General features: G+C 49.8%; 15 non-coding genes and 8 pseudogenes across 15 annotated transcripts; all 23 read left to right on the top strand.

Moving 5' to 3' along the window:
- The first annotated feature begins 97 nt into the window (after positions 1 to 97).
- On the top strand, positions 98 to 238 carry LOC141135096 (U4 spliceosomal RNA). The gene has a single exon (XR_012243394.1). It is a non-coding gene; the product is annotated as a U4 spliceosomal RNA (small nuclear RNA).
- A 1,279-nt stretch (positions 239 to 1,517) lies between these two features.
- On the top strand, positions 1,518 to 1,658 carry LOC141135095 (U4 spliceosomal RNA). Its single transcript, XR_012243393.1, has one exon. It is a non-coding gene; the product is annotated as a U4 spliceosomal RNA (small nuclear RNA).
- A 641-nt stretch (positions 1,659 to 2,299) lies between these two features.
- On the top strand, positions 2,300 to 2,372 carry TRNAK-UUU (transfer RNA lysine (anticodon UUU)). Its single transcript has one exon. It is a non-coding gene; the product is annotated as a tRNA-Lys (tRNA).
- Positions 2,373 to 2,938: 566 nt separating this feature from the next.
- LOC141135094 (U4 spliceosomal RNA) lies at positions 2,939 to 3,079 on the top strand. The gene has a single exon (XR_012243392.1). It is a non-coding gene; the product is annotated as a U4 spliceosomal RNA (small nuclear RNA).
- A 641-nt stretch (positions 3,080 to 3,720) lies between these two features.
- TRNAK-UUU (transfer RNA lysine (anticodon UUU)) lies at positions 3,721 to 3,793 on the top strand. Its single transcript has one exon. It is a non-coding gene; the product is annotated as a tRNA-Lys (tRNA).
- Positions 3,794 to 4,352: 559 nt separating this feature from the next.
- On the top strand, positions 4,353 to 4,493 carry LOC141135093 (U4 spliceosomal RNA). Its single transcript, XR_012243391.1, has one exon. It is a non-coding gene; the product is annotated as a U4 spliceosomal RNA (small nuclear RNA).
- A 641-nt stretch (positions 4,494 to 5,134) lies between these two features.
- On the top strand, positions 5,135 to 5,207 carry TRNAK-UUU (transfer RNA lysine (anticodon UUU)). The gene has a single exon. It is a non-coding gene; the product is annotated as a tRNA-Lys (tRNA).
- Positions 5,208 to 5,773: 566 nt separating this feature from the next.
- On the top strand, positions 5,774 to 5,838 carry LOC141135704 (U4 spliceosomal RNA; annotated as a pseudogene).
- A 1,132-nt stretch (positions 5,839 to 6,970) lies between these two features.
- Positions 6,971 to 7,092, top strand: LOC141135602 (U4 spliceosomal RNA; annotated as a pseudogene).
- A 641-nt stretch (positions 7,093 to 7,733) lies between these two features.
- On the top strand, positions 7,734 to 7,806 carry TRNAK-UUU (transfer RNA lysine (anticodon UUU)). The gene has a single exon. It is a non-coding gene; the product is annotated as a tRNA-Lys (tRNA).
- A 566-nt stretch (positions 7,807 to 8,372) lies between these two features.
- LOC141135091 (U4 spliceosomal RNA) lies at positions 8,373 to 8,513 on the top strand. The gene has a single exon (XR_012243390.1). It is a non-coding gene; the product is annotated as a U4 spliceosomal RNA (small nuclear RNA).
- Positions 8,514 to 9,786: 1,273 nt separating this feature from the next.
- On the top strand, positions 9,787 to 9,851 carry LOC141135347 (U4 spliceosomal RNA; annotated as a pseudogene).
- Positions 9,852 to 10,984: 1,133 nt separating this feature from the next.
- Positions 10,985 to 11,108, top strand: LOC141135685 (U4 spliceosomal RNA; annotated as a pseudogene).
- Positions 11,109 to 11,749: 641 nt separating this feature from the next.
- On the top strand, positions 11,750 to 11,822 carry TRNAK-UUU (transfer RNA lysine (anticodon UUU)). Its single transcript has one exon. It is a non-coding gene; the product is annotated as a tRNA-Lys (tRNA).
- Positions 11,823 to 12,381: 559 nt separating this feature from the next.
- On the top strand, positions 12,382 to 12,522 carry LOC141135090 (U4 spliceosomal RNA). The gene has a single exon (XR_012243389.1). It is a non-coding gene; the product is annotated as a U4 spliceosomal RNA (small nuclear RNA).
- Positions 12,523 to 13,163: 641 nt separating this feature from the next.
- On the top strand, positions 13,164 to 13,236 carry TRNAK-UUU (transfer RNA lysine (anticodon UUU)). Its single transcript has one exon. It is a non-coding gene; the product is annotated as a tRNA-Lys (tRNA).
- Positions 13,237 to 13,802: 566 nt separating this feature from the next.
- Positions 13,803 to 13,867, top strand: LOC141135710 (U4 spliceosomal RNA; annotated as a pseudogene).
- Positions 13,868 to 14,999: 1,132 nt separating this feature from the next.
- Positions 15,000 to 15,121, top strand: LOC141135601 (U4 spliceosomal RNA; annotated as a pseudogene).
- Positions 15,122 to 15,762: 641 nt separating this feature from the next.
- On the top strand, positions 15,763 to 15,835 carry TRNAK-UUU (transfer RNA lysine (anticodon UUU)). The gene has a single exon. It is a non-coding gene; the product is annotated as a tRNA-Lys (tRNA).
- Positions 15,836 to 16,401: 566 nt separating this feature from the next.
- LOC141135089 (U4 spliceosomal RNA) lies at positions 16,402 to 16,542 on the top strand. Its single transcript, XR_012243388.1, has one exon. It is a non-coding gene; the product is annotated as a U4 spliceosomal RNA (small nuclear RNA).
- A 641-nt stretch (positions 16,543 to 17,183) lies between these two features.
- Positions 17,184 to 17,256, top strand: TRNAK-UUU (transfer RNA lysine (anticodon UUU)). The gene has a single exon. It is a non-coding gene; the product is annotated as a tRNA-Lys (tRNA).
- A 559-nt stretch (positions 17,257 to 17,815) lies between these two features.
- Positions 17,816 to 17,880, top strand: LOC141135708 (U4 spliceosomal RNA; annotated as a pseudogene).
- A 1,126-nt stretch (positions 17,881 to 19,006) lies between these two features.
- LOC141135598 (U4 spliceosomal RNA) lies at positions 19,007 to 19,128 on the top strand (annotated as a pseudogene).
- Positions 19,129 to 19,493: the final 365 nt, after the last annotated feature.

Raw genomic sequence — 19,493 nt, 5'->3', positions numbered from 1 at the left:
AATGCTCAGCGGCCCACTGGATGACACTTATGTGTCTCTCCTCAATGTCAATTTCTCCTCCAAGGAAGGGCAGATGTTGGCAGGCACTGATTTGGTTAGCTTTGCGCAGTGGCAGTATCATAGCCAATGAGGTTCAACTGAGGCGTGATTATTGCTAATTGAAAACTTTTCCCAATACCCCGCCACGATGACTTGAAATACAGTCAGCACTGGCAATTTTTGAGAGTCTCTGAGGAGACTGAGCAATGTGTTTTCAACAGCAGATAAGTGACGGCTTCTTACATGCAGACTGAGATGCGTTAGAGTTGAGAAAGTGAGTCACGGGCCCATTGACACCATAGAGAGCTTTTGTGTCATCACGCAGCCTGGGTAGAACAATCAGTGATTGGCACGCGCCGCTCGTTCTTCACTTGCCTGTAATCCAGAGTGGACTCTACCTCGTTTTTTTGCCTGGGTTTCTTCTGCTGGACCTGGCAACATGAGGCTCAAGGTGAACTGTCTTTATTTGTAACCCAGTCACTGATTAAGAATACTGGAAGCGTGTTGGTCCAGGGTTAAGGAAGCCTTTCGGGCGGTGTCTTTTTGCAAGGCCCTTGTTTCCGGTCAAAGAGCATTGAACTGTAGGTAAAACTAAGGCAGAAACTTTAGGCGTTCTCCACCTGTACCGGACTGGACCCTATCTGCATGGTTGCAGGTTAGATTCTCCCTTTTATCTTCAACCTGTCCTAGAAAATTAAACGGGAGAGGACGATTGGCCAGCCTGGGCAAGCCAAATACTTGTGCTTTCAGGCACCCGGTCCCCTTGGCTGAATGGTCTTTTTCCACCATACATGTCAAGATTCAAGCAGCTTGGACCGCTATGGAGGAGGAGCTTTGAGAGCCCGGATAGCTCAGTCGGTAGAGCATCAGACTTTTAATCTGAGGGTCCAGGGTTCAAGTCCCTGTTTGGGCGGTGCCTTTCACTTACCTATGAGGATTTGAGCTGCCAATAGGGCAGTCTTTATGCACATCTGCCGGGAATGCTCACTGGCTCAGAGAGATGAAATGCCCTAACTTCCCCCTTTCTAGGCTCCTGGAATCTGCCAGAAATAAAGGTGGCTGAAGGTGATTGCTTGACCAACTGTTTCCCAACAACCCTTGTCTATGGCAGCTTACCTGGGCTCCAGTTCAGGCATGTTATCTAGCGAACTTTCAACAAAGGCCCCAAATCCTTCCACCTTGGTCTTTTCTCAGCAGCATAGCTGTTCAAACACATACGCTCCCAGTGGCCTTTCAGGACTGCTGTGGGAGAAACGCATCTGACATCTAGGGCCCTGTCCCTTTAGATTCTCCTTAGTTCTTTCAAATGCTAACACTATTCAGTGGGTAAACAATGCCCACTTAGGCATCGTCCCTGTCTCATTAACATGCCAAGTCCCAGAATGCTCAGCGGCCCACTGGATGACACTTATGTGTCTCTCCTCAATGTCAATTTCTCCTCCAAGGAAGGGCAGATGTTGGCAGGCACTGATTTGGTTAGCTTTGCGCAGTGGCAGTATCATAGCCAATGAGGTTCAACTGAGGCGTGATTATTGCTAATTGAAAACTTTTCCCAATACCCCGCCACGATGACTTGAAATACAGTCAGCACTGGCAATTTTTGAGAGTCTCTGAGGAGACTGAGCAATGTGTTTTCAACAGCAGATAAGTGACGGCTTCTTACATGCAGACTGAGATGCGTTAGAGTTGAGAAAGTGAGTCACGGGCCCATTGACACCATAGAGAGCTTTTGTGTCATCACGCAGCCTGGGTAGAACAATCAGTGATTGGCACGCGCCGCTCGTTCTTCACTTGCCTGTAATCCAGAGTGGACTCTACCTCGTTTTTTTGCCTGGGTTTCTTCTGCTGGACCTGGCAACATGAGGCTCAAGGTGAACTGTCTTTATTTGTAACCCAGTCACTGATTAAGAATACTGGAAGCGTGTTGGTCCAGGGTTAAGGAAGCCTTTCGGGCGGTGTCTTTTTGCAAGGCCCTTGTTTCCGGTCAAAGAGCATTGAACTGTAGGTAAAACTAAGGCAGAAACTTTAGGCGTTCTCCACCTGTACCGGACTGGACCCTATCTGCATGGTTGCAGGTTAGATTCTCCCTTTTATCTTCAACCTGTCCTAGAAAATTAAACGGGAGAGGACGATTGGCCAGCCTGGGCAAGCCAAATACTTGTGCTTTCAGGCACCCGGTCCCCTTGGCTGAATGGTCTTTTTCCACCATACATGTCAAGATTCAAGCAGCTTGGACCGCTATGGAGGAGGAGCTTTGAGAGCCCGGATAGCTCAGTCGGTAGAGCATCAGACTTTTAATCTGAGGGTCCAGGGTTCAAGTCCCTGTTCGGGCGGTGCCTTTCACTTACCTATGAGGCCTTTGAGCTGCCAATAGGGCAGTCTTTATGCACATCTGCCGGGAATGCTCACTGGCTCAGAGAGATGAAATGCCCTAACTTCCCCCTTTCTAGGCTCCTGGAATCTGCCAGAAATAAAGGTGGCTGAAGGTGATTGCTTGACCAACTGTTTCCCAACAACCCTTGTCTATGGCAGCTTACCTGGGCTCCAGTTCAGGCATGTTATCTAGCGAACTTTCAACAAAGGCCCCAAATCCTTCCACCTTGGTCTTTTCTCAGCAGCATAGCTGTTCAAACACATACGCTCCCAGTGGCCTTTCAGGACTGCTGTGGGAGAAACGCATCTGACATCTAGGGCCCTGTCCCTTTAGATTCTCCTTAGTTCTTTCAAATGCTAACACTATTCAGTGGGTAAACAATGCCCACTTAGGCATCGTCCCTGTCTCATTAACATGCCAAGTCCCAGAATGCTCAGCGGCCCACTGGATGACACTTATGTGTCTCTCCTCAATGTCAATTTCTCCTCCAAGGAAGGGCAGATGTTGGCAGGCACTGATTTGGTTAGCTTTGCGCAGTGGCAGTATCATAGCCAATGAGGTTCAACTGAGGCGTGATTATTGCTAATTGAAAACTTTTCCCAATACCCCGCCACGATGACTTGAAATACAGTCAGCACTGGCAATTTTTGAGAGTCTCTGAGGAGACTGAGCAATGTGTTTTCAACAGCAGATAAGTGACGGCTTCTTACATGCAGACTGAGATGCGTTAGAGTTGAGAAAGTGAGTCACGGGCCCATTGACACCATAGAGAGCTTTTGTGTCATCACGCAGCCTGGGTAGAACAATCAGTGATTGGCACGCGCCGCTCGTTCTTCATTTGCCTGTAATCCAGAGTGGACTCTACCTCGTTTTTTTGCCTGGGTTTCTTCTGCTGGACCTGGCAACATGAGGCTCAAGGTGAACTGTCTTTATTTGTAACCCAGTCACTGATTAAGAATACTGGAAGCGTGTTGGTCCAGGGTTAAGGAAGCCTTTCGGGCGGTGTCTTTTTGCAAGGCCCTTGTTTCCGGTCAAAGAGCATTGAACTGTAGGTAAAACTAAGGCAGAAACTTTAGGCGTTCTCCACCTGTACCGGACTGGACCCTATCTGCATGGTTGCAGGTTAGATTCTCCCTTTTATCTTCAACCTGTCCTAGAAAATTAAACGGGAGAGGACGATTGGCCAGCCTGGGCAAGCCAAATACTTGTGCTTTCAGGCACCCGGTCCCCTTGGCTGAATGGTCTTTTTCCACCATACATGTCAAGATTCAAGCAGCTTGGACCGCTATGGAGGAGGAGCTTTGAGAGCCCGGATAGCTCAGTCGGTAGAGCATCAGACTTTTAATCTGAGGGTCCAGGGTTCAAGTCCCTGTTCGGGCGGTGCCTTTCACTTACCTATGAGGCCTTTGAGCTGCCAATAGGGCAGTCTTTATGCACATCTGCCGGGAATGCTCACTGGCTCAGAGAGATGAAATGTCCTAACTTCCCCCTTTCCTGGAATCTGCCAGAAATAAAGGTGGCTGAAGGTGATTGCTTGACCAACTGTTTCCCAACAACCCTTGTCTATGGCAGCTTACCTGGGCTCCAGTTCAGGCATGTTATCTAGCGAACTTTCAACAAAGGCCCCAAATCCTTCCACCTTGGTCTTTTCTCAGCAGCATAGCTGTTCAAACACATACGCTCCCAGTGGCCTTTCAGGACTGCTGTGGGAGAAACGCATCTGACATCTAGGGCCCTGTCCCTTTAGATTCTCCTTAGTTCTTTCAAATGCTAACACTATTCAGTGGGTAAACAATGCCCACTTAGGCATCGTCCCTGTCTCATTAACATGCCAAGTCCCAGAATGCTCAGCGGCCCACTGGATGACACTTATGTGTCTCTCCTCAATGTCAATTTCTCCTCCAAGGAAGGGCAGATGTTGGCAGGCACTGATTTGGTTAGCTTTGCGCAGTGGCAGTATCATAGCCAATGAGGTTCAACTGAGGCGTGATTATTGCTAATTGAAAACTTTTCCCAATACCCCGCCACGATGACTTGAAATACAGTCAGCACTGGCAATTTTTGAGAGTCTCTGAGGAGACTGAGCAATGTGTTTTCAACAGCAGATAAGTGACGGCTTCTTACATGCAGACTGAGATGCGTTAGAGTTGAGAAAGTGAGTCACGGGCCCATTGACACCATAGAGAGCTTTTGTGTCATCACGCAGCCTGGGTAGAACAATCAGTGATTGGCATGCGCCGCTCGTTCTTCACTTGCCTGTAATCCAGAGTGGACTCTACCTCGTTTTTTTGCCTGGGTTTCTTCTGCTGGACCTGGCAACATGAGGCTCAAGGTGAACTGTCTTTATTTGTAACCCAGTCACTGATTAAGAATACTGGAAGCGTGTTGGTCCAGGGTTAAGGAAGCCTTTCGGGCGGTGTCTTTTTGCAAGGCCCTTGTTTCCGGTCAAAGAGCATTGAACTGTAGGTAAAACTAAGGCAGAAACTTTAGGCGTTCTCCACCTGTACCGGACTGGACCCTATCTGCATGGTTGCAGGTTAGATTCTCCCTTTTATCTTCAACCTGTCCTAGAAAATTAAACGGGAGAGGACGATTGGCCAGCCTGGGCAAGCCAAATACTTGTGCTTTCAGGCACCCGGTCCCCTTGGCTGAATGGTCTTTTTACACCATACATGTCAAGATTCAAGCAGCTTGGACCGCTATGGAGGAGGAGCTTTGAGAGCCCGGATAGCTCAGTCGGTAGAGCATCAGACTTTTAATCTGAGGGTCCAGGGTTCAAGTCCCTGTTCGGGCGGTGCCTTTCACTTACCTATGAGGCCTTTGAGCTGCCAATAGGGCAGTCTTTATGCACATCTGCCGGGAATGCTCACTGGCTCAGAGAGATGAAATGCCCTAACTTCCCCCTTTCTAGGCTCCTGGAATCTGCCAGAAATAAAGGTGGCTGAAGGTGATTGCTTGACCAACTGTTTCCCAACAACCCTTGTCTATGGCAGCTTACCTGGGCTCCAGTTCAGGCATGTTATCTAGCGAACTTTCAAGAAAGGCCCCAAATCCTTCCACCTTGGTCTTTTCTCAGCAGCATAGCTGTTCAAACACATACGCTCCCAGTGGCCTTTCAGGACTGCTGTGGGAGAAACGCATCTGACATCTAGGGCCCTGTCCCTTTAGATTCTCCTTAGTTCTTTCAAATGCTAACACTATTCAGTGGGTAAACAATGCCCACTTAGGCATCGTCCCTGTCTCATTAACATGCTAAGTCCCAGAATGCTCAGCGGCCCACTGGATGACACTTATGTGTCTCTCCTCAATGTCAATTTCTCCTCCAAGGAAGGGCAGATGTTGGCAGGCACTGATTTGGTTAGCTTTGCGCAGTGGCAGTATCATAGCCAATGAGGTTCAACTGAGGAGTGATTATTGCTAATTGCTTCTCGGCCTTTTGGCGAAGATCAAGTGTAGTATCTATTCTTATCAGTTTCCAGGAGGTGGCGCTTGCTTCCGTCCCTGATCTATGGCGAAATAGAGATGGGATTGCGGTTGCTATGCAAAACCTGCTGGAGTGAAGGTGACCTGGAGCGGTTTGTAGCCGAAAGGGAAGCCTTCTGATGGGGATGGAGAACCACGGGGTCTGAACCAGAGGGTCGGGACCCTGGCCTTCTGGCCTGGATTGGGGCGGATCTAGCTCCAGGCAGTTATTTGGGAGAGAACGCTTACTCCTGCCTTGCAAGGGGGGGAGGGAGTGGCAAGTACTTCCCGAATGTAATTAGGAGGAGTGATGGGAGCGACGGCAGAGCCTGATGGTAAAGGGCTCTTTCCGGCTTCCTGATCTCCATATCCTTCCTGTCTGTGGTGGGGTCTGCTGTGGTCTGGGCTGGGTGGTCAGGGCTTTTTCGAAAAGCCAGTGGTGAATGTGCTCCTGAAGTGGCAGTTCAGGGGTGCCGTATAGTCACGGTGTGAAAGCACTTGATTTTATGGCACCATGGTCACTTCACCACAACACACGTTTTTCGCACCTGCCTCTTGGGCCGGGCCTTTTGGCCAGGACCAGGGGAAATTTTTATGCCTGGCCGGAGGGCCGGCCATTGTATAGCACAATGGCCATTTCACTCTCCCATCTCACTATCTTCCCCACTCTTTCTTTTACCCCTGTTTGTCACCTTTTTGTCTTTTTTTTGGTTGTCTTTGTATACACGTTTTGTCACTGTGTGGCGAGTAGGGTGTGGGTCCTCGGGCCTACTCTGAAAGTCTTGGGAGGGGGTGGACATAGGCCTTTTGGCTTGGTTCGCCCTCTCCTTTGAGGGGTCTCTCTTCGGGAGAGCCCCACTGTACTTGGGTTGGTCTGCTTCGGCAGTCCTTCCAGTTGTGGGGGTCCGCCTGGTTTCGGCCGGATGGACCCTTTGTCTGAGTACCTCAGTCCCTGTCTGGAGCCTAACGCCCCGGGGGATCAGGGTAAGGTCCTTCCCTAGTGGAGGACTCTGTACACCCGTTGCACGTTTTTGTGTTTCACTCTCTATGTGTGGGCACTTTTTTTTGGCACCGGGTGGAAGTTTTTGAGGTGTGTTTTGCACGCCACTGGCTTTTCGATAGAGTGATTATTGCTAATTGAAAACTTTTCCCAATACCCCGCCACGATGACTTGAAATACAGTCAGCACTGGCAATTTTTGAGAGTCTCTGAGGAGACTGAGCAATGTGTTTTCAACAGCAGATAAGTGACGGCTTCTTACATGCAGACTGAGATGCGTTAGAGTTGAGAAAGTGAGTCACGGGCCCATTGACACCATAGAGAGCTTTTGTGTCATCACGCAGCCTGGGTAGAACAATCAGTGATTGGCACGCGCCGCTCGTTCTTCACTTGCCTGTAATCCAGAGTGGACTCTACCTCGTTTTTTTGCCTGGGTTTCTTCTGCTGGACCTGGCAACATGAGGCTCAAGGTGAACTATCTTTATTTGTAACCCAGTCACTGATTAAGAATACTGGAAGCGTGTTGGTCCAGGGTTAAGGAAGCCTTTCGGGCGGTGTCTTTTTGCAAGGCCCTTGTTTCCGGTCAAAGAGCATTGAACTGTAGGTAAAACTAAGGCAGAAACTTTAGGCGTTCTCCACCTGTACCGGACTGGACCCTATCTGCATGGTTGCAGGTTAGATTCTCCCTTTTATCTTCAACCTGTCCTAGAAAATTAAACGGGAGAGAACGATTGGCCAGCCTGGGCAAGCCAAATACTTGTGCTTTCAGGCACCCGGTCCCCTTGGCTGAATGGTCTTTTTCCACCATACATGTCAAGATTCAAGCAGCTTGGACCGCTATGGAGGAGGAGCTTTGAGAGCCCGGATAGCTCAGTCGGTAGAGCATCAGACTTTTAATCTGAGGGTCCAGGGTTCAAGTCCCTGTTCGGGCGGTGCCTTTCACTTACCTATGAGGCCTTTGAGCTGCCAATAGGGCAGTCTTTATGCACATCTGCCGGGAATGCTCACTGGCTCAGAGAGATGAAATGCCCTAACTTCCCCCTTTCTAGGCTCCTGGAATCTGCCAGAAATAAAGGTGGCTGAAGGTGATTGCTTGACCAACTGTTTCCCAACAACCCTTGTCTATGGCAGCTTACCTGGGCTCCAGTTCAGGCATGTTATCTAGCGAACTTTCAACAAAGGCCCCAAATCCTTCCACCTTGGTCTTTTCTCAGCAGCATAGCTGTTCAAACACATACGCTCCCAGTGGCCTTTCAGGACTGCTGTGGGAGAAACGCATCTGACATCTAGGGCCCTGTCCCTTTAGATTCTCCTTAGTTCTTTCAAATGCTAACACTATTCAGTGGGTAAACAATGCCCACTTAGGCATCGTCCCTGTCTCATTAACATGCCAAGTCCCAGAATGCTCAGCGGCCCACTGGATGACACTTATGTGTCTCTCCTCAATGTCAATTTCTCCTCCAAGGAAGGGCAGATGTTGGCAGGCACTGATTTGGTTAGCTTTGCGCAGTGGCAGTATCATAGCCAATGAGGTTCAACTGAGGCGTGATTATTGCTAATTGAAAACTTTTCCCAATACCCCGCCACGATGACTTGAAATACAGTCAGCACTGGCAATTTTTGAGAGTCTCTGAGGAGACTGAGCAATGTGTTTTCAACAGCAGATAAGTGACGGCTTCTTACATGCAGACTGAGATGCGTTAGAGTTGAGAAAGTGAGTCACGGGCCCATTGACACCATAGAGAGCTTTTGTGTCATCACGCAGCCTGGGTAGAACAATCAGTGATTGGCACGCGCCGCTCGTTCTTCATTTGCCTGTAATCCAGAGTGGACTCTACCTCGTTTTTTTGCCTGGGTTTCTTCTGCTGGACCTGGCAACATGAGGCTCAAGGTGAACTGTCTTTATTTGTAACCCAGTCACTGATTAAGAATACTGGAAGCGTGTTGGTCCAGGGTTAAGGAAGCCTTTCGGGCGGTGTCTTTTTGCAAGGCCCTTGTTTCCGGTCAAAGAGCATTGAACTGTAGGTAAAACTAAGGCAGAAACTTTAGGCGTTCTCCACCTGTACCGGACTGGACCCTATCTGCATGGTTGCAGGTTAGATTCTCCCTTTTATCTTCAACCTGTCCTAGAAAATTAAACGGGAGAGGACGATTGGCCAGCCTGGGCAAGCCAAATACTTGTGCTTTCAGGCACCCGGTCCCCTTGGCTGAATGGTCTTTTTCCACCATACATGTCAAGATTCAAGCAGCTTGGACCGCTATGGAGGAGGAGCTTTGAGAGCCCGGATAGCTCAGTCGGTAGAGCATCAGACTTTTAATCTGAGGGTCCAGGGTTCAAGTCACTGTTCAGGCGGTGCCTTTCACTTACCTATGAGGCCTTTGAGCTGCCAATAGGGCAGTCTTTATGCACATCTGCCGGGAATGCTCACTGGCTCAGAGAGATGAAATGTCCTAACTTCCCCCTTTCCTGGAATCTGCCAGAAATAAAGGTGGCTGAAGGTGATTGCTTGACCAACTGTTTCCCAACAACCCTTGTCTATGGCAGCTTACCTGGGCTCCAGTTCAGGCATGTTATCTAGCGAACTTTCAACAAAGGCCCCAAATCCTTCCACCTTGGTCTTTTCTCAGCAGCATAGCTGTTCAAACACATACGCTCCCAGTGGCCTTTCAGGACTGCTGTGGGAGAAACGCATCTGACATCTAGGGCCCTGTCCCTTTAGATTCTCCTTAGTTCTTTCAAATGCTAACACTATTCAGTGGGTAAACAATGCCCACTTAGGCATCGTCCCTGTCTCATTAACATGCCAAGTCCCAGAATGCTCAGCGGCCCACTGGATGACACTTATGTGTCTCTCCTCAATGTCAATTTCTCCTCCAAGGAAGGGCAGATGTTGGCAGGCACTGATTTGGTTAGCTTTGCGCAGTGGCAGTATCATAGCCAATGAGGTTCAACTGAGGCGTGATTATTGCTAATTGCTTCTCGGCCTTTTGGCGAAGATCAAGTGTAGTATCTATTCTTATCAGTTTCCAGGAGGTGGCGCTTGCTTCCGTCCCTGATCTATGGCGAAATAGAGATGGGATTGCGGTTGCTATGCAAAACCTGCTGGAGTGAAGGTGACCTGGAGCGGTTTGTAGCCGAAAAGGAAGCCTTCTGATGGGGATGGAGAACCACGGGGTCTGAACCAGAGGGTCGGGACCCTGGTCTTCTGGCCTGGATTGGGGCGGATCTAGCTCCAGACAGTTATTTGGGAGAGAACGCTTACTCCTGCCTTGCAGGTGGGGGAGGGAGTGGCAAGTACTTCCCGAATGTAATTAGGAGGAGTGATGGGAGCGACGGCAGAGCCTGATGGTAAAGGGCTCTTTCCGGCTTCCTGATCTCCATATCCTTCCTGTCTGTGGTGGGGTCTGCTGTGGTCTGGGCTGGGTGGTCAGGACTTTTTCGAAAAGCCAGTGGTGAATGTGCCCCTGAAGTGGCAGTTCAGGGGTGCCATATAGTCACGGTGTGAAAGCACTTGATTTTATGGCACCATGGTCACTTCACCACAACACACGTTTTTCGCACCTGCCTCTTGGGCCGGGCCTTTTGGCCAGGACCAGGGGAAATTTTTATGCCTGGCCGGAGGGCCGGCCATTGTATAGCACAATGGCCACTTTCACTCTCCCATCTCACTATCTTCCCCACTCTTTCTTTTACCCCTGTTTGTCACCTTTTTGTCTTTTTTTTGGTTGTCTTTGTATACACGTTTTGTCACTGTGTGGCGAGTAGGGTGTGGGTCCTCGGGCCTACTCTGAAAGTCTTGGGAGGGGGTGGACATAGGCCTTTTGGCTTGGTTCGCCCTCTCCTTTGAGGGGTCTCTCTTCGGGAGAGCCCCACTGTACTTGGGTTGGTCTGCTTCGGCAGTCCTTCCAGTTGTGGGGGTCCGCCTGGTTTCGGCCGGATGGACCCTTTGTCTGAGTACCTCAGTCCCTGTCTGGAGCCTAACGCCCCGGGGGATCAGGGTAAGGTCCTTCCCTAGTGGAGGACTCTGTACACCCGTTGCACGTTTTTGTGTTTCACTCTCTATGTGTGGGCACTTTTTTTTGGCACCGGGTGGAAGTTTTTGAGGTGTGTTTTGCACGCCACTGGCTTTTCGATAGAGAGTGATTATTGCTAATTGAAAACTTTTCCCAATACCCCGCCACGATGACTTGAAATACAGTCAGCACTGGCAATTTTTGAGAGTCTCTGAGGAGACTGAGCAATGTGTTTTCAACAGCAGATAAGTGACGGCTTCTTACATGCAGACTGAGATGCGTTAGAGTTGAGAAAGTGAGTCACGGGCCCATTGACACCATAGAGAGCTTTTGTGTCATCACGCAGCCTGGGTAGAACAATCAGTGATTGGCACGCGCCGCTCGTTCTTCACTTGCCTGTAATCCAGAGTGGACTCTACCTCGTTTTTTTGCCTGGGTTTCTTCTGCTGGACCTGGCAACATGAGGCTCAAGGTGAACTGTCTTTATTTGTAACCCAGTCACTGATTAAGAATACTGGAAGCGTGTTGGTCCAGGGTTAAGGAAGCCTTTCGGGCGGTGTCTTTTTGCAAGGCCCTTGTTTCCGGTCAAAGAGCATTGAACTGTAGGTAAAACTAAGGCAGAAACTTTAGGCGTTCTCCACCTGTACCGGACTGGACCCTATCTGCATGGTTGCAGGTTAGATTCTCCCTTTTATCTTCAACCTGTCCTAGAAAATTAAACGGGAGAGGACGATTGGCCAGCCTGGGCAAGCCAAATACTTGTGCTTTCAGGCACCCGGTCCCCTTGGCTGAATGGTCTTTTTCCACCATACATGTCAAGATTCAAGCAGCTTGGACCGCTATGGAGGAGGAGCTTTGAGAGCCCGGATAGCTCAGTCGGTAGAGCATCAGACTTTTAATCTGAGGGTCCAGGGTTCAAGTCCCTGTTCGGGCGGTGCCTTTCACTTACCTATGAGGCCTTTGAGCTGCCAATAGGGCAGTCTTTATGCACATCTGCCGGGAATGCTCACTGGCTCAGAGAGATGAAATGTCCTAACTTCCCCCTTTCCTGGAATCTGCCAGAAATAAAGGTGGCTGAAGGTGATTGCTTGACCAACTGTTTCCCAACAACCCTTGTCTATGGCAGCTTACCTGGGCTCCAGTTCAGGCATGTTATCTAGCGAACTTTCAACAAAGGCCCCAAATCCTTCCACCTTGGTCTTTTCTCAGCAGCATAGCTGTTCAAACACATACGCTCCCAGTGGCCTTTCAGGACTGCTGTGGGAGAAACGCATCTGACATCTAGGGCCCTGTCCCTTTAGATTCTCCTTAGTTCTTTCAAATGCTAACACTATTCAGTGGGTAAACAATGCCCACTTAGGCATCGTCCCTGTCTCATTAACATGCCAAGTCCCAGAATGCTCAGCGGCCCACTGGATGACACTTATGTGTCTCTCCTCAATGTCAATTTCTCCTCCAAGGAAGGGCAGATGTTGGCAGGCACTGATTTGGTTAGCTTTGCGCAGTGGCAGTATCATAGCCAATGAGGTTCAACTGAGGCGTGATTATTGCTAATTGAAAACTTTTCCCAATACCCCGCCACGATGACTTGAAATACAGTCAGCACTGGCAATTTTTGAGAGTCTCTGAGGAGACTGAGCAATGTGTTTTCAACAGCAGATAAGTGACGGCTTCTTACATGCAGACTGAGATGCGTTAGAGTTGAGAAAGTGAGTCACGGGCCCATTGACACCATAGAGAGCTTTTGTGTCATCACGCAGCCTGGGTAGAACAATCAGTGATTGGCATGCGCCGCTCGTTCTTCACTTGCCTGTAATCCAGAGTGGACTCTACCTCGTTTTTTTGCCTGGGTTTCTTCTGCTGGACCTGGCAACATGAGGCTCAAGGTGAACTGTCTTTATTTGTAACCCAGTCACTGATTAAGAATACTGGAAGCGTGTTGGTCCAGGGTTAAGGAAGCCTTTCGGGCGGTGTCTTTTTGCAAGGCCCTTGTTTCCGGTCAAAGAGCATTGAACTGTAGGTAAAACTAAGGCAGAAACTTTAGGCGTTCTCCACCTGTACCGGACTGGACCCTATCTGCATGGTTGCAGGTTAGATTCTCCCTTTTATCTTCAACCTGTCCTAGAAAATTAAACGGGAGAGGACGATTGGCCAGCCTGGGCAAGCCAAATACTTGTGCTTTCAGGCACCCGGTCCCCTTGGCTGAATGGTCTTTTTACACCATACATGTCAAGATTCAAGCAGCTTGGACCGCTATGGAGGAGGAGCTTTGAGAGCCCGGATAGCTCAGTCGGTAGAGCATCAGACTTTTAATCTGAGGGTCCAGGGTTCAAGTCCCTGTTCGGGCGGTGCCTTTCACTTACCTATGAGGCCTTTGAGCTGCCAATAGGGCAGTCTTTATGCACATCTGCCGGGAATGCTCACTGGCTCAGAGAGATGAAATGCCCTAACTTCCCCCTTTCTAGGCTCCTGGAATCTGCCAGAAATAAAGGTGGCTGAAGGTGATTGCTTGACCAACTGTTTCCCAACAACCCTTGTCTATGGCAGCTTACCTGGGCTCCAGTTCAGGCATGTTATCTAGCGAACTTTCAACAAAGGCCCCAAATCCTTCCACCTTGGTCTTTTCTCAGCAGCATAGCTGTTCAAACACATACGCTCCCAGTGGCCTTTCAGGACTGCTGTGGGAGAAACGCATCTGACATCTAGGGCCCTGTCCCTTTAGATTCTCCTTAGTTCTTTCAAATGCTAACACTATTCAGTGGGTAAACAATGCCCACTTAGGCATCGTCCCTGTCTCATTAACATGCTAAGTCCCAGAATGCTCAGCGGCCCACTGGATGACACTTATGTGTCTCTCCTCAATGTCAATTTCTCCTCCAAGGAAGGGCAGATGTTGGCAGGCACTGATTTGGTTAGCTTTGCGCAGTGGCAGTATCATAGCCAATGAGGTTCAACTGAGGAGTGATTATTGCTAATTGCTTCTCGGCCTTTTGGCGAAGATCAAGTGTAGTATCTGTTCTTATCAGTTTCCAGGAGGTGGCGCTTGCTTCCGTCCCTGATCTATGGCGAAATAGAGATGGGATTGCGGTTGCTATGCAAAACCTGCTGGAGTGAAGGTGACCTGGAGCGGTTTGTAGCCGAAAGGGAAGCCTTCTGATGGGGATGGAGAACCACGGGGTCTGAACCAGAGGGTCGGGACCCTGGCCTTCTGGCCTGGATTGGGGCGGATCTAGCTCCAGGCAGTTATTTGGGAGAGAACGCTTACTCCTGCCTTGCAAGGGGGGGAGGGAGTGGCAAGTACTTCCCGAATGTAATTAGGAGGAGTGATGGGAGCGACGGCAGAGCCTGATGGTAAAGGGCTCTTTCCGGCTTCCTGATCTCCATATCCTTCCTGTCTGTGGTGGGGTCTGCTGTGGTCTGGGCTGGGTGGTCAGGGCTTTTTCGAAAAGCCAGTGGTGAATGTGCTCCTGAAGTGGCAGTTCAGGGGTGCCGTATAGTCACGGTGTGAAAGCACTTGATTTTATGGCACCATGGTCACTTCACCACAACACACGTTTTTCGCACCTGCCTCTTGGGCCGGGCCTTTTGGCCAGGACCAGGGGAAATTTTTATGCCTGGCCGGAGGGCCGGCCATTGTATAGCACAATGGCCATTTCACTCTCCCATCTCACTATCTTCCCCACTCTTTCTTTTACCCCTGTTTGTCACCTTTTTGTCTTTTTTTTGGTTGTCTTTGTATACACGTTTTGTCACTGTGTGGCGAGTAGGGTGTGGGTCCTCGGGCCTACTCTGAAAGTCTTGGGAGGGGGTGGACATAGGCCTTTTGGCTTGGTTCGCCCTCTCCTTTGAGGGGTCTCTCTTCGGGAGAGCCCCACTGTACTTGGGTTGGTCTGCTTCGGCAGTCCTTCCAGTTGTGGGGGTCCGCCTGGTTTCGGCCGGATGGACCCTTTGTCTGAGTACCTCAGTCCCTGTCTGGAGCCTAACGCCCCGGGGGATCAGGGTAAGGTCCTTCCCTAGTGGAGGACTCTGTACACCCGTTGCACGTTTTTGTGTTTCACTCTCTATGTGTGGGCACTTTTTTTTGGCACCGGGTGGAAGTTTTTGAGGTGTGTTTTGCACGCCACTGGCTTTTCGATAGAGTGATTATTGCTAATTGAAAACTTTTCCCAATACCCCGCCACGATGACTTGAAATACAGTCAGCACTGGCAATTTTTGAGAGTCTCTGAGGAGACTGAGCAATGTGTTTTCAACAGCAGATAAGTGACGGCTTCTTACATGCAGACTGAGATGCGTTAGAGTTGAGAAAGTGAGTCACGGGCCCATTGACACCATAGAGAGCTTTTGTGTCATCACGCAGCCTGGGTAGAACAATCAGTGATTGGCACGCGCCGCTCGTTCTTCACTTGCCTGTAATCCAGAGTGGACTCTACCTCGTTTTTTTGCCTGGGTTTCTTCTGCTGGACCTGGCAACATGAGGCTCAAGGTGAACTGTCTTTATTTGTAACCCAGTCACTGATTAAGAATACTGGAAGCGTGTTGGTCCAGGGTTAAGGAAGCCTTTCGGGCGGTGTCTTTTTGCAAGGCCCTTGTTTCCGGTCAAAGAGCATTGAACTGTAGGTAAAACTAAGGCAGAAACTTTAGGCGTTCTCCACCTGTACCGGACTGGACCCTATCTGCATGGTTGCAGGTTAGATTCTCCCTTTTATCTTCAACCTGTCCTAGAAAATTAAACGGGAGAGAACGATTGGCCAGCCTGGGCAAGCCAAATACTTGTGCTTTCAGGCACCCGGTCCCCTTGGCTGAATGGTCTTTTTCCACCATACATGTCAAGATTCAAGCAGCTTGGACCGCTATGGAGGAGGAGCTTTGAGAGCCCGGATAGCTCAGTCGGTAGAGCATCAGACTTTTAATCTGAGGGTCCAGGGTTCAAGTCCCTGTTCGGGCGGTGCCTTTCACTTACCTATGAGGCCTTTGAGCTGCCAATAGGGCAGTCTTTATGCACATCTGCCGGGAATGCTCACTGGCTCAGAGAGATGAAATGCCCTAACTTCCCCCTTTCTAGGCTCCTGGAATCTGCCAGAAATAAAGGTGGCTGAAGGTGATTGCTTGACCAACTGTTTCCCAACAACCCTTGTCTATGGCAGCTTACCTGGGCTCCAGTTCAGGCATGTTATCTAGCGAACTTTCAACAAAGGCCCCAAATCCTTCCACCTTGGTCTTTTCTCAGCAGCATAGCTGTTCAAACACATACGCTCCCAGTGGCCTTTCAGGACTGCTGTGGGAGAAACGCATCTGACATCTAGGGCCCTGTCCCTTTAGATTCTCCTTAGTTCTTTCAAATGCTAACACTATTCAGTGGGTAAACAATGCCCACTTAGGCATCGTCCCTGTCTCATTAACATGCCAAGTCCCAGAATGCTCAGCGGCCCACTGGATGACACTTATGTGTCTCTCCTCAATGTCAATTTCTCCTCCAAGGAAGGGCAGATGTTGGCAGGCACTGATTTGGTTAGCTTTGCGCAGTGGCAGTATCATAGCCAATGAGGTTCAACTGAGGCGTGATTATTGCTAATTGAAAACTTTTCCCAATACCCCGCCACGATGACTTGAAATACAGTCAGCACTGGCAATTTTTGAGAGTCTCTGAGGAGACTGAGCAATGTGTTTTCAACAGCAGATAAGTGACGGCTTCTTACATGCAGACTGAGATGCGTTAGAGTTGAGAAAGTGAGTCACGGGCCCATTGACACCATAGAGAGCTTTTGTGTCATCACGCAGCCTGGGTAGAACAATCAGTGATTGGCACGCGCCGCTCGTTCTTCATTTGCCTGTAATCCAGAGTGGACTCTACCTCGTTTTTTTGCCTGGGTTTCTTCTGCTGGACCTGGCAACATGAGGCTCAAGGTGAACTGTCTTTATTTGTAACCCAGTCACTGATTAAGAATACTGGAAGCGTGTTGGTCCAGGGTTAAGGAAGCCTTTCGGGCGGTGTCTTTTTGCAAGGCCCTTGTTTCCGGTCAAAGAGCATTGAACTGTAGGTAAAACTAAGGCAGAAACTTTAGGCGTTCTCCACCTGTACCGGACTGGACCCTATCTGCATGGTTGCAGGTTAGATTCTCCCTTTTATCTTCAACCTGTCCTAGAAAATTAAACGGGAGAGGACGATTGGCCAGCCTGGGCAAGCCAAATACTTGTGCTTTCAGGCACCCGGTCCCCTTGGCTGAATGGTCTTTTTCCACCATACATGTCAAGATTCAAGCAGCTTGGACCGCTATGGAGGAGGAGCTTTGAGAGCCCGGATAGCTCAGTCGGTAGAGCATCAGACTTTTAATCTGAGGGTCCAGGGTTCAAGTCCCTGTTCGGGCGGTGCCTTTCACTTACCTATGAGGCCTTTGAGCTGCCAATAGGGCAGTCTTTATGCACATCTGCCGGGAATGCTCACTGGCTCAGAGAGATGAAATGTCCTAACTTCCCCCTTTCCTGGAATCTGCCAGAAATAAAGGTGGCTGAAGGTGATTGCTTGACCAACTGTTTCCCAACAACCCTTGTCTATGGCAGCTTACCTGGGCTCCAGTTCAGGCATGTTATCTAGCGAACTTTCAACAAAGGCCCCAAATCCTTCCACCTTGGTCTTTTCTCAGCAGCATAGCTGTTCAAACACATACGCTCCCAGTGGCCTTTCAGGACTGCTGTGGGAGAAACGCATCTGACATCTAGGGCCCTGTCCCTTTAGATTCTCCTTAGTTCTTTCAAATGCTAACACTATTCAGTGGGTAAACAATACCCACTTAGGCATCGTCCCTGTCTCATTAACATGCCAAGTCCCAGAATGCTCAGCGGCCCACTGGATGACACTTATGTGTCTCTCCTCAATGTCAATTTCTCCTCCAAGGAAGGGCAGATGTTGGCAGGCACTGATTTGGTTAGCTTTGCGCAGTGGCAGTATCATAGCCAATGAGGTTCAACTGAGGAGTGATTATTGCTAATTGCTTCTCGGCCTTTTGGCGAAGATCAAGTGTAGTATCTGTTCTTATCAGTTTCTAGGAGGTGGCGCTTGCTTCTGTCCCTGATCTATGGCGAAATAGAGATGGGATTGCGGTTGCTATGCAAAACCTGCTGGAGTGAAGGTGACCTGGAGCGGTTTGTAGCCGAAAGGGAAGCCTTCTGATGGGGATGGCGAACCACGGGGTCTGAACCAGAGGGTTGGGACCCTGGCCTTCTGGCTTGGATTGGGGCGGATCTAGCTCCAGACAGTTATTCGGGAGAGAACGCTTACTTCCCTCTTACAGGGGGGGAGTGGTTAGTACTTCCCAAATGTAATTAGGAGGGAGTGACGGGAGCGACGGCAGAGCCTGATAAAGGACTCTTTCCGGCTTCCTGATCTCCATATCCTTTCTGCCTGTGGTGGGGTCTGCTGTGGTCTGGGCTGGGGGGTCGGGGCTTTTTCGAAAAGCCAGTGGTGAATGTGCCCCTGAAGTGGCAGTTCAGGGGTGCCGTATAGTCACGGTGTGAAAGCACTTGATTTTATGGCACCATGGTCACTTCACCACAACACACGTTTTTCGCACCTGCCTCTTGGGCCGGGCCTTTTGGCCAGGACCAGGGGAAATTTTTATGCCTGGCCGGAGGGCCGGCCATTGTATAGCACAATGGCCACTTTCACTCTCCCATCTCACTATCTTCCCCACTCTTTCTTTTACCCCTGTTTGTCACCTTTTTGTCTTTTTTTTGGTTGTCTTTGTATACACGTTTTGTCACTGTGTGGCGAGTAGGGTGTGGGTCCTCGGGCCTACTCTGAAAGTCTTGGGAGGGGGTGGACATAGGCCTTTTGGCTTGGATCGCCCTCTCCTTTGAGGGGTCTCCCTTCGGGGGAGCCCCACTGTGCTTGGGTCGGTCTGCTTCGGCAGACCTTCCAGTTGTGGGGGTCCACCTGGTTTCGGCCAGATGGACCCTTTGTCTGAGCACCTCAGTCCCTGTCTGGAGCCTAACGCCCCGGGGGATCAGGGTAAGGTCCTTCCCTAGTGGAGGACTCTGTACACCCGTTGCACTTTTTTGTGTTTCACTCTCTATGTGTGGGCACTTTTTTTTGGCACCGGGTGGAAGTTTTTGAGGTGTGTTTTGCACGCCACTGGCTTTTCGATAGAGTGATTATTGCTAATTGAAAACTTTTCCCAATACCCCGCCACGATGACTTGAAATACAGTCAGCACTGGCAATTTTTGAGAGTCTCTGAGGAGACTGAGCAATGTGTTTTCAACAGCAGATAAGTGACGGCTTCTTACATGCAGACTGAGATGCGTTAGAGTTGAGAAAGTGAGTCACGGGCCCATTGACACCATAGAGAGCTTTTGTGTCATCACGCAGCCTGGGTAGAACAATCAGTGATTGGCACGCGCCGCTCGTTCTTCACTTGCCTGTAATCCAGAGTGCACTCTACCTCGTTTTTTTGCCTGGGTTTCTTCTGCTGGACCTGGCAACATGAGGCTCAAGGTGAACTGTCTTTATTTGTAACCCAGTCACTGATTAAGAATACTGGAAGCGTGTTGGTCCAGGGTTAAGGAAGCCTTTCGGGCGGTGTCTTTTTGCAAGGCCCTTGTTTCCGG

This window comes from Aquarana catesbeiana, linkage group LG03 (assembly GCF_042186555.1).
Source record: "Aquarana catesbeiana isolate 2022-GZ linkage group LG03, ASM4218655v1, whole genome shotgun sequence".
NCBI classification, from domain to species: domain Eukaryota; kingdom Metazoa; phylum Chordata; class Amphibia; order Anura; family Ranidae; genus Aquarana; species Aquarana catesbeiana.
The sequence above is the reverse complement of the archived record's forward strand: the minus strand, read 5'-3'. Positions and strand labels throughout refer to the sequence as shown.